General features: G+C 47.9%; 1 non-coding gene across 1 annotated transcript; it reads left to right on the plus strand.

Annotated features, from left to right (window-relative positions):
• The first annotated feature begins 9,783 nt into the window (after nucleotides 1-9,783).
• Nucleotides 9,784-9,921, plus strand: LOC112849129 (U8 small nucleolar RNA). The gene has a single exon (XR_003222558.2). It is a non-coding gene; the product is annotated as a U8 small nucleolar RNA (small nucleolar RNA).
• The last annotated feature ends 290 nt before the right edge of the window (nucleotides 9,922-10,211 follow it).

Below are 10,211 nucleotides of genomic sequence, written 5' to 3' on the forward strand. Positions count from 1 at the left end.
TCTCTTAAAGTCCTCATAGGAGTGAAGTCATATGATTTTTGTCTTTCTCTGACTGACTAATTTCGCTTAGCATAATACCTTCCGGTTCCATCCACGTAGTTGCCAATGGCAAGATTTCATTCTTTTTGATTGCCGAGTAATACTCCATCGTGTATATATACCACATCTGCTTTATCCATTCATCCATCGATGACCATTTGAGCTCTTTCCATACTTTGGCTATGTTGATAGTGTTACTATAAACACTGGGGTGCACGTACCCCTTCTAAACAGCATCCCTGTATCCCCTGGATAAATACCTAGTAGTGCAATTGCTGGGTCATAGAGTGAAGACAGAATTGTTTGACCCTTCTATGCAATGCATCCTCTGGTTTGATATACGGGTTACATTTAGAATTCCAGGAGAGGACACAGGGATAAGCTAATATTGCATTTACCACCTTTCAGGCTCTGTTCTTGGGGCTTCCACATGAATTATCTCACTTAATTTCCATCATCCACTGGGGGGAGATGCTCTTATCTTCCACACAAGGAGACTGAGCATCACGGAGATGAAGGATTTTGCCAAAGTCCATCAAGTGCGTAATGAGTGCATCTGGGGTCAATTAAAATTCTTTCTTTCTCTTTTCTTTAATGTTTATTTATTTTATTGAGAGGGAGAGTGTGCGTGAGTAGGGGAAAGGCAGAGAGGGAGAGAGAGAGAGAATCCCAAGCAGGCTCCGCACCGTCAGTGCAGAGCCTGACGCTGGGCTCGATCTCCTGAATCGCGAGATCACGACCTGAGCCGAAATCAAGAGTCAGATGCTCCACCGACTGAACCAGGCATCGGTGGGAGAAATTGAAATTCTGAACTTAATCCAGTTGAGGAGGGAGACTAGGGGTATTGATGAACACGACTGGTCATGAGTTGATAACTGTTGAAGGCTGGTGGTGACAGACGTGTTCACTGCTCTCTCTTCCTTTTTATGTGTTTGCAAATTTCCATAATAAAAGTGTAAAAGTGCATTGAGCACGTGGTTTGGGGAGGTCACTGCAGGGACTGGCTGAGCAGTGAACACTGAAAATTTCTGGAAGGCCCCCACCTGTGCATTCTAGTTGAGGACAAGCTCTCAGTGCAGTGGGGATGCAGACCCAGCAGTCTGCCTCCAGCCCAGGCCCCTGCCATCTACCCCAACTGCCTGCCTTGCCGAAATGGCCAGAGGAAAAATGGATCTGGGTACCGGACCTCTTCCTGCCCCTATGCCTATAACCTAATCTCCCTGGGATTCTCCCCTCTCTTCGCTCTAGGGCAACCCCCTTCAAGGGTCTTTCCAAGGACGTGGCAGTTGGGAAAATCAGATTTGCCCCACGAAGAGTTAAATTCACCGCCTGATCTCAGGGTGGAGATTGGTAAAGCCACACTGCAGAGGCAGAATGGGTTTCGAGCCATTAACAGAGGAAGGAGACGCTCATTTGTCTAATTAACAGGTTTCGAGGTCCTGCTCCTTTCTTCTCCATGAATGCATATCTCTTTTAAAACTCATTAAAATAATATTTCACGGAAAAGGGTTTGTTCACAAACGCTGAGCCTCTTGTACATCTGTGGTTTTCAACCACTAATGTGTCGTTAGAGTGGCTCCGATGTAGTTTGGGCTGCAAAGTTTATGAGTTTTATTTTTATCGGCAAGAACTAGAACGTATTTAAGATTATCCTTGTAAATTGTCACAATCGTTATTTTTCTTGCATTCTGACTCATGTTTCTAAGTGTCCCCGGGCCACCCTGGAAAAGATTTTGTATATGTGATCACCATATGGCATTTGTCTTGCTCTGGGGAATAGAAGGTTGAGATCCACCGTTTAGATGCCAACACGTGATGGTCAGGTTGGATTGAACACCGAATCCTACGGTATCTATTCAGAACGGAAGCATAGAGATAACAAAATGGATTCCTTTGGACGAAAACCTCACCGGAGGGGAGGCATGTGTGGACAGAGAGATAAGTCACTGTTTGCTTATAAGCTTTTTCAGGGAAATCACCACTAAGGATCCTCTAAGTGGCACATCAAATGCTTGTTTTGTTAAAAGGTATTGATAATGATGAATCTGCCTTGGATAAAAGGTTTATAGTTAGAGGTAATTTTATTGATTCGGGCCTGGCTGGCCTCTTGGAAGTACAACATTATTTTCAGCAGACCGATTGTGTCTGGTTTGGAAAGGCTTGGCACTACGTTGGTCTTCAATTATATTTAAATAATTGATCGCGATTTGTATTTGTTAATGACCTTTAACTGAACTGTCATTGACCTGTGTTGGGCCACAGAGATCAATTCTGTGGACGGCTCATTACTCTTTGTGACTTTTCTAAAATACTCGGTGTTACTCCACCCTCGAATCCACTAGGTGCCTAATGCAGAAATCGAGGGTTCTGGTTTATTTCTGTGAACAAAAATGGGATTTCCACGAGGAGAGATGTGTTTCCACGGCCTTCACGGCCATAGACACGACACACGGATGTGCCTCTTCCTCCTGCTTTGGGGGTCAGGGAGCAACACTCTGGGACAGGGGAGGAAAAGGAACTCTTGTACCTGGCATGGGCACGCCCCCTTTCGTCTCCGATCCGGGTCCTGGTCGCGTTAAGGGCATCTACTGCCACTCATCCCCCAGCATGCCGGCCTGGATGCCACCTTTGTCTTCGTGTTCTTTCCCCGACCCCCGCTCTATCTACTTGTGAAAATCCTCTTCACGCTTCTTCTAGGCTGCAGAACTGAGACTTCTTGCCCCATTCAACCAGCCCATTTCCACTACTCTGATTCAGATCCTTAAGGAAGGGGAGTCGGCAGAAATACAACAGGCAGCTGCCTATCTCTTGCTGTCCAGAGACACCCTGGAACTGGGTATCGTTGCGCACTCAGGTTCCCAGGAAACCGGACATCAAATCCGGAAACGCGGTTGAGTCCTAACTTGCACGAGGAGGGCAGCTACTCAACGGTCAGTTGTTCATCCAGGGTTTCCCAACTGGGTGCCACAGGAGCCCCAGTGGGCCAGGAGACCCCCAGCCCCTACATCACCCAGAGCTCATACACTTCCATCTTTTTGAAATAACTTGCCAGCCTCTCCTTCCTTCTTGTAGGGAAGTGGCAAAATTCGTGGGGTGGGCATGGGGGATAAGTGACTTTTTTGCTTTCAGAAAGCCTTGAAGGGGGTCAGGCTACGGGAGATTAAAGTGAGCTACTTTGCTTTACATGGTGAAATAGGAAAGTGTCTGGATTTTCTGCAGGGAGCCTGATGGATGGGGATTCAAGGGGGTGGGGTTAGGAGCTGAATCTCAATGATGCGAGTGTATTAGCCTCTTTGAGCTAGTGTTACAAGGGACCACAAACTAGGTGGTTTAAAGCAAGAAAAAAATGTTATCTCACAGTGCTGGAAACTAGAAGTCCCAAATCAAGCTGTTTACAGGACCAGACTCCTCTGAAACCTGTAGAGAAGAACCCTTCCTCGCCTCTTCCAGCTTTTGATGTCGGGCCAGCAATGTTCGTTGCTCCCTGGCTTGTAGACTCATCACTCCAATCCCCTGTGTATCTTCACATCTGTGCATCTCATGTCTATCTATGTGTCCAATTTTGCTCTTTTCATAAAGACACCACTCATGATGGATTAGCCCCCTCGCCCCCGAATGACCTCATTTTCACTAAATTATCGTTGAAAACACTCTAGTTCTAAATAGGGTCACAATCTAAGGTACTGGAAGTGAGGACTTCAACATCAGATCTTTTTGGGGGGGAGGAGGGCCCAACTCAACCCACAGCAATGGGAAAATGGAAGAAAATGCTCCAGGGGTGGAGGTCCAGATGCTGGGATCTCAGGAAAGCGAGCTATTTGGTGGGGAATGGGCAGGGATATTTTAATAATAGTGAAGTCTGACATTAAATTGGAAGGCATCCTTAGTCCTAATCTATAATCACGCTTTATTTTCCCCACACTTCCAATAAAAGACCTGCGCACGGCAGCCTTGGGCTGGTGGAGCTCGGGGGAAAGACAGAGGAACAGGTGGGCCCATGTTCAGTCAAGGGAGAGTGGCTGTTCTACTCTGTCACTGGTGGTTAGGACGTTGGCTGAGTCTCTTCCTAGATTATAAGGAGCACAGTCATAAGAGAAGGGCTCTGTCTTATTCATCATGCAGAACGGTGCCCAGGAACCAGTAGGAATTCCATAAATCCATTACCTTCCAATCCCAGCCACAGCACTGGCTTCTTCCGTACCCAGTGGGGACTCAAGGAGTCTCGTTTGGGTATTAACAGAAAGGGCCTCCGGAAGACTGAAGAACTCAGGAGCGATCAGTTTCCACGTCTATGAGTAACCACCTTCCACATTTGACATGGAGCCATCACAGAGATGGGTGGCAGGTGGACAGCAGCAAGCCTTTCCCTGAGTAGATGCTCAGTAAATACTTACGGAACTGAGATAAGTAATGTGAAGGGGATATTTGTGAGGCGCCGAAAGGAGGGGAATACAATGGCTGAGGATCTAACTTCTGCGGAAACTGAAACTCAGGTTAAACTTCAGATGCGGTATCACCCTGATGTTCTTAGCAAATAGCCCAGCTTTTTAGAAACTTCTCTTCACGATCCTTACGTCCACCTCATTCGTATCCTGCCTGGGGAACTGAACACGAGATCCAGATCGATATCATGGCATTTAAATCTTCCCCGTGACATTCTTCCGAAGCCCTGCCTCGCCGTAACGCTGCCTCCAGGGCAGTGCAGTGGTCGGAGGGGGGCAGAGCATCAGTGTGGTCCTGGCCTTCTGGTCGAGCTTACATCTGCTGCTGAGGATATTAAGAAACACTAGGGTCTGTGGGGGGAAGTGCGCCCTAAGCCTTGACGTAAACCGGAGTTGGACCTGGTGGGGAAGGATGCTGAATGAATCTGGTGGCAGAACATGTGAAGTCCAACATCTCCACTGGCTGTATGACCTTGAGCCAACTTGCCTCGCTGCCTGGCAAGGTCGTTTTGAGGACCAAATGAGAAATGCATATACAAGTACTTTAGAAATGGAGCCCTCCTGGGGCGCCTGGGTGGCGCAGTCGGTTGAGCGTCCGACTTCAGCCAGGTCACGATCTCGCGGTCCGGGAGTTCGAGCCCCGCGTCGGGCTCTGGGCTGATGGCTCAGAGCCTGGAGCCTGTTTCCAATTCTGTGTCTCCCTCTCTCTCTGCCCCTCCCCCGTTCATGCTCTGTCTCTCTCTGTCCCAAAAATAAATAAACGTTGAAAAAAAAAATTAAAAAAAAAAAAAAAAAAAAAAAGAAATGGAGCCCTCCAAATGAGTATACCGGAAACAGTTTGCCTGCTAGCAAACAGCAGGCCTTAGGTTCGGAGCTGGGCCTCAGTCAGATGCCCTGTGGGAAGGGTCCCCCCAGCAAGCGCTCGCTGACCCACTATGGTGAGAGGTGAGGGGTCGGAGCCCTCGGTCTGGCCTCTCACAAACCCATCTCTTGATGTGCGGGCTCCGTATCTGGCCGGTTGCGGCACTCAGTTCATTCCTGAGGGCAGGCAGTCTCTGGCCGATGGTCTCCAGGCAGGGCCTTCCCATGGAAGCTTCTGAAGGGCCTGTTGACCTTGGAGCGGGCGTCATGGAGGGACTCCCTCTGTTTGTGGCTCTCCTCTGTGGAGGCACAAGGGACCACGTGGTGGTCTTGTGCCCACTGAAGTCCATGCTGGGGTTGGACCCCCCCCAGAGGCAGGGCCGCGTCTCCTCTGACCCTACATCTCCAAAATTTTAGTTGGGGTTGGGCCCAGCGGGATAAAAGCTCTTTTCTGGTTCACCTAACAGTCCCGGGCAGGGGTTCACGTTGGTGGGGTCTGTCAGGGACTCAGGCTGAAGCAGACTCTCCCATCCTCCACACACAGCTCCCATAGCTGCCATGTTGTTTCGGACCCAGCCAACTGGAAGGGAGGGACTCAAAAGGACAGGCCTGAAGAGAGACACTTTTCTTCACTTCCCACCGGCTAGAACCAGCCACGTGGCCTCAGTCGCTGCGAGGGTGACTGGGAAATGACCCAGAAAGGAGAAAATGCATCTTGACGAATAGCTATTTGCCAACATCCAGGAACAGGGTGTGGTAGAGAGTAAGTGCTTAGCACATGCTCACCGATTGAGCAGGCCCAGTGAAGGATTTAACTAGTGTGTGCAGCAATAGCACACGGTGCACACGTGCAGCCCCAGTAGCACACGGTCTTCAGAGAATCTGGCAAAAGTTGTTGATTTTCTGCCCGCTGTTTCCGCGTACCTCATCAGGCTGAATACCATTTCATTTATTTTGTTTTTAAATGGATTTATTTAAATCCAAGTTAGTTCACATGCAGCATAGCGTTGGTTTCAGGAGTAGAGCCGAGTTCATCACTTCCATTCAACGCCCAGTGCTCATCCCAACAAGCACCTCCTTAGTGCCCATCCCCCATTTAACCCTTCCCCCCACCCACCTCTCCTCCAGGAGCCCTCAGGTTGCTCTCTGTATTTAAGAGTCTCTTCTGGTTCGCCCCCCTCTCTGTTTCTATGCTATTTTTCCTTCCCTTCCCCTCCGTTCATCCGGAAAACCATTTCACTTAATGCTTATTGCCCTCACCGTGTCCAGGGAGCTAAGCTACATACAAGACATCGCTTCCAAATAACATCAGGTTCCTGCCTGCAAGACGCTTACAAGCCTGGGTAACTGAGGGCATCGGTGTCTTTCTGCTAAACTAGCTTCGCTTCCCCCGGAGAGCCAGGTACTATTGTATTCATAACCAGAGCTGTGCCGTCTTCAATGGATTTGTCTAAAATCCTTTGCACACGGAACCATATGTTGAAGCCCTCGATGGAATATTAATCAACATTTTGTTCTGGGCTCTGGAGCCCTGATTGAAAATGCATCTGTGTAAGTAGCCTTTTTAGGAAAATTACACATCTTACACGGAAGCGGGTAATCAAGCCTTCCCTTCCCTTCACAATGGAAAAGCAGAGATGGCAGCTTATCCAGATGAAAACCAGGCTGATTTTATTCTAATGAGAACGCAGGGCTAGATCAATTACAGACAAGTGTGCAAAGTTAGTGAGGTCTTTCTTTCTGTCTTGATGAATAGTTATAGGAAAATACCCTAAAGCTTCCCAGCCGCCCTTGTGAGGATCAGAAATGCCTCTTCATAGAGTATCAGTTTCCACTTTATTAAAAAAAAAAATCTTTTTTTTTTAATGGTTATTTATTTTTTGAGAGACAGAGTGCGAGTGGGAGACACAGAATCCAAAGCAGGCTCCAGGCTCCGAGCGGTCAGCACAGAGCCCGTCGCGGGGCTCGAACTCACAGACTGTGAGATCATGACCGGAGCTGAAGCCAGATGCTTAACCGACTGAGCCACCCAGGCGCCCCCATCAGTTACCACTTTAGAAAGGGAGCCGCTTTCTGGGGAGCAGTGAAGCCACGCAATCTGAAGAGTCGGGAGAAAGAGGGTAGAGCCCAGGCGGACGGCAGGGACCGTCTAAGGCGCGGCCCTCCAGCACCTTGCCTCTCTGTGCAGACACCCCTTCAGGTTAGCCACAGGAGAGCCTGATTTAGACAAGAAACTGAAGAACGGTGGAAGACAATTCCAGAATCTCCGCTACTCTTACTCAGCTTTGTTAGGAATAGAATTGATTCACATTTATGCCTTTCCTGCATTCCACCTTAGAATTTACAGGTGCCCATCTGGCCGGTCAGTTGTGGGGGCTGGTCTGGCGAGAAGAACGGGCCGTCGAAGGCAGTGCATTAGAGCCTCCTGATGTTTCCAACTTTGGATCTGTAAATACGGATTTCTCGTGCCCATCTGAAGTCAAAATGTTGTTAGTAAAGAATGTCTGATCTTTGCAGGAGAAGGCGAATGTGTGTGTAAGTGAAGGCACAGACAGGCCCCAGAGCTGGCATGAATGTTTTAATTATGTAAGGGATTAATTTATTTCAAATGTATTTTCTGCCCTTGCTGTGTGCCGGCTAATTCCGTTTTTAAGATGCCAGACCCTGTTTCCCCAGGGGAACAACAGACCTGTATCTTCAAAGTGTAAACTTCTTCTCATCACAGAGGTAAAAAAAAAAACCCCATATATAGGCTGTTAGAATGTCAAAGGCTACGAAGACTTAGACTTTATCTAGGAGCATTTGTTTTGAAAATAGTTACAAACAGAGAGGGAGGGAGGCAAACCATAAGAGACTCTTTTTTTTTTTTTTTTTTTTTAAGATTTTTTTTTTTTTTCAACGTTTACTTATTTTTGGGACAGAGAGAGACAGAGCATGAACGGGGGAGGGGCAGAGAGAGAGGGAGACACAGAATCGGAAACAGGCTCCAGGCTCTGAGCCATCAGCCCAGAGCCCGACGCGGGGCTCGAACTCACGGACCGCGAGATCGTGACCTGGCTGAAGTCGGACGCTTAACCGACTGCGCCACCCAGGCGCCCCGAAACGTGTTTGGTTTTAACGAATTCATTTTTTTTTTCAACGTTTATTTATTTTTTTTGGGGGGACAGAGAGAGACAGAGCATGAACGGGGGAGGGGCAGAGAGAGAGGGAGACACAGAATCGGAAACAGGCTCCAGGCTCTGAGCCATCAGCCCAGAGCCTGACGCGGGGCTCGAACTCATGGACCGCGAGATCGTGACCTGGCTGAAGTCGGACGCTTAACCGACTGCGCCACCCAGGCGCCCCCATAAGAGACTCTTAAATACAGAGAACAAACTGGGGGTTGATGGGGGTGTGGGGGAGACGGGAAGATGGGCGGTGGGCATCGAGGAGGGAACTTGTTGGGATGAACACTGGGTGTTGAACATAAGCGACGAACCACGGGAATCTACCCCCAAAACCAACGCTGTATGTTAGCCAATTTGACAATAAATGATATTTTCTTAAAAAAGGAGTGTTTGTTTTGAATTTCAAGTTTAACTAAGAAAGCCACGCCTCCCTCACCCCTCTTCTTCCCCACCGATGGCCAAGGAGAGAGAAACTTCCAAAATGTTCCCGAGAGAGAGAGAAAAGAGTGGAACTCATCTGCCGTACATCTCTCAGACCCTGGGATAAAAAAGCTTTGCTGTGTTTGGGGACCTAACAAGAGTGGAGAATTAACGGAGGGTCTCAGGCGTGTCACAGTCCGCCAGTCCCAGTCTGGGGCAGGGGTCATAGGAATGGACGTATTTTGTCCGCCCACACTCGGGTTCTTTTCACAGGGCAACGACTGGCCTCCCCAACCCTTGAATTTGCAATGGTTGAGAATGACTTCAAGGGATCTGCTGGGACAGTGCGTATGATGGACTGGAAAGGAAGGGATGGGGAGGGAGGGAGGGTGCAGAATGCAAACAAGCCCCACTCCCTTCCACCACCACCGGGAAAGGGGAGAGCCCATGGGAGCTGAATGACCTGGCCCAGCCGGCCAAGGGCATATTCCAGCCACCTGCGGAGGAATTACCCTTGCTGTGAACAAAGAATATACACATTTGAGATTCTATTTAATGTTGTTACACCAGGGGCACCTGGGTGGCTCAGTCGGTTGAGCGTCCGACTCTTGGTTTCAACTCAGGTCGTCATCCCATGGTTCATGAGTTCAAGCCCCACGTCAGGTTCCATGCTGATGGCACGGATTCTCTCTTTCTCTCTGCTCCTCCCCTGCTCATGCTCTCTCTCTCTCTCTCTCTCTCTCTCTCTCTCTTTCAAAATAAATAAACTCAAAAAATAAAAATAAATAAATAAATAAAACCACTCACACCAAAACTGAATACTGGCTGAATTAAAAAAAAAAAAATCATAGGGATTATCAGGCTGGATAATCTTCACCTGTTCTACTTTTTGGAGGGCAGATTAGAACATGATGACTGAAGTTTGCATGATTTGTGATTAGAGTCTCTGCATGCAGTTGGGACTTCCCACACACCGATTGATCCTTTTTGATTCTTCCTGGGAAAAAACCAACGACAGTAGCTACTGTGATGGGTAAAGCTCTTTTCATGTTTCGCATTCTGTTCAATTCTTTTTCCAAAGTGTTTACTTATATCCTTTGCCCACTTTTCCCTTGTGGTGTTCGTCTCGTAATTGTTGATTTGTAAAAGCTTTTTATATAAGAAGGGCATTAACTTTTTTCAATTTTGTTATAAATAATTTATCACAGGTCTTTCAACTATTCTGGTTATATAGAAATCATTTTTATTATTATTTAGCTCTTTATGTCTTCATATATATCCA

The sequence above is a fragment of the Puma concolor genome, chromosome C1, assembly GCF_028749965.1.
Source record: "Puma concolor isolate L17-30 chromosome C1, mPumCon1.1.hap2, whole genome shotgun sequence".
NCBI lineage: Eukaryota > Metazoa > Chordata > Mammalia > Carnivora > Felidae > Puma > Puma concolor.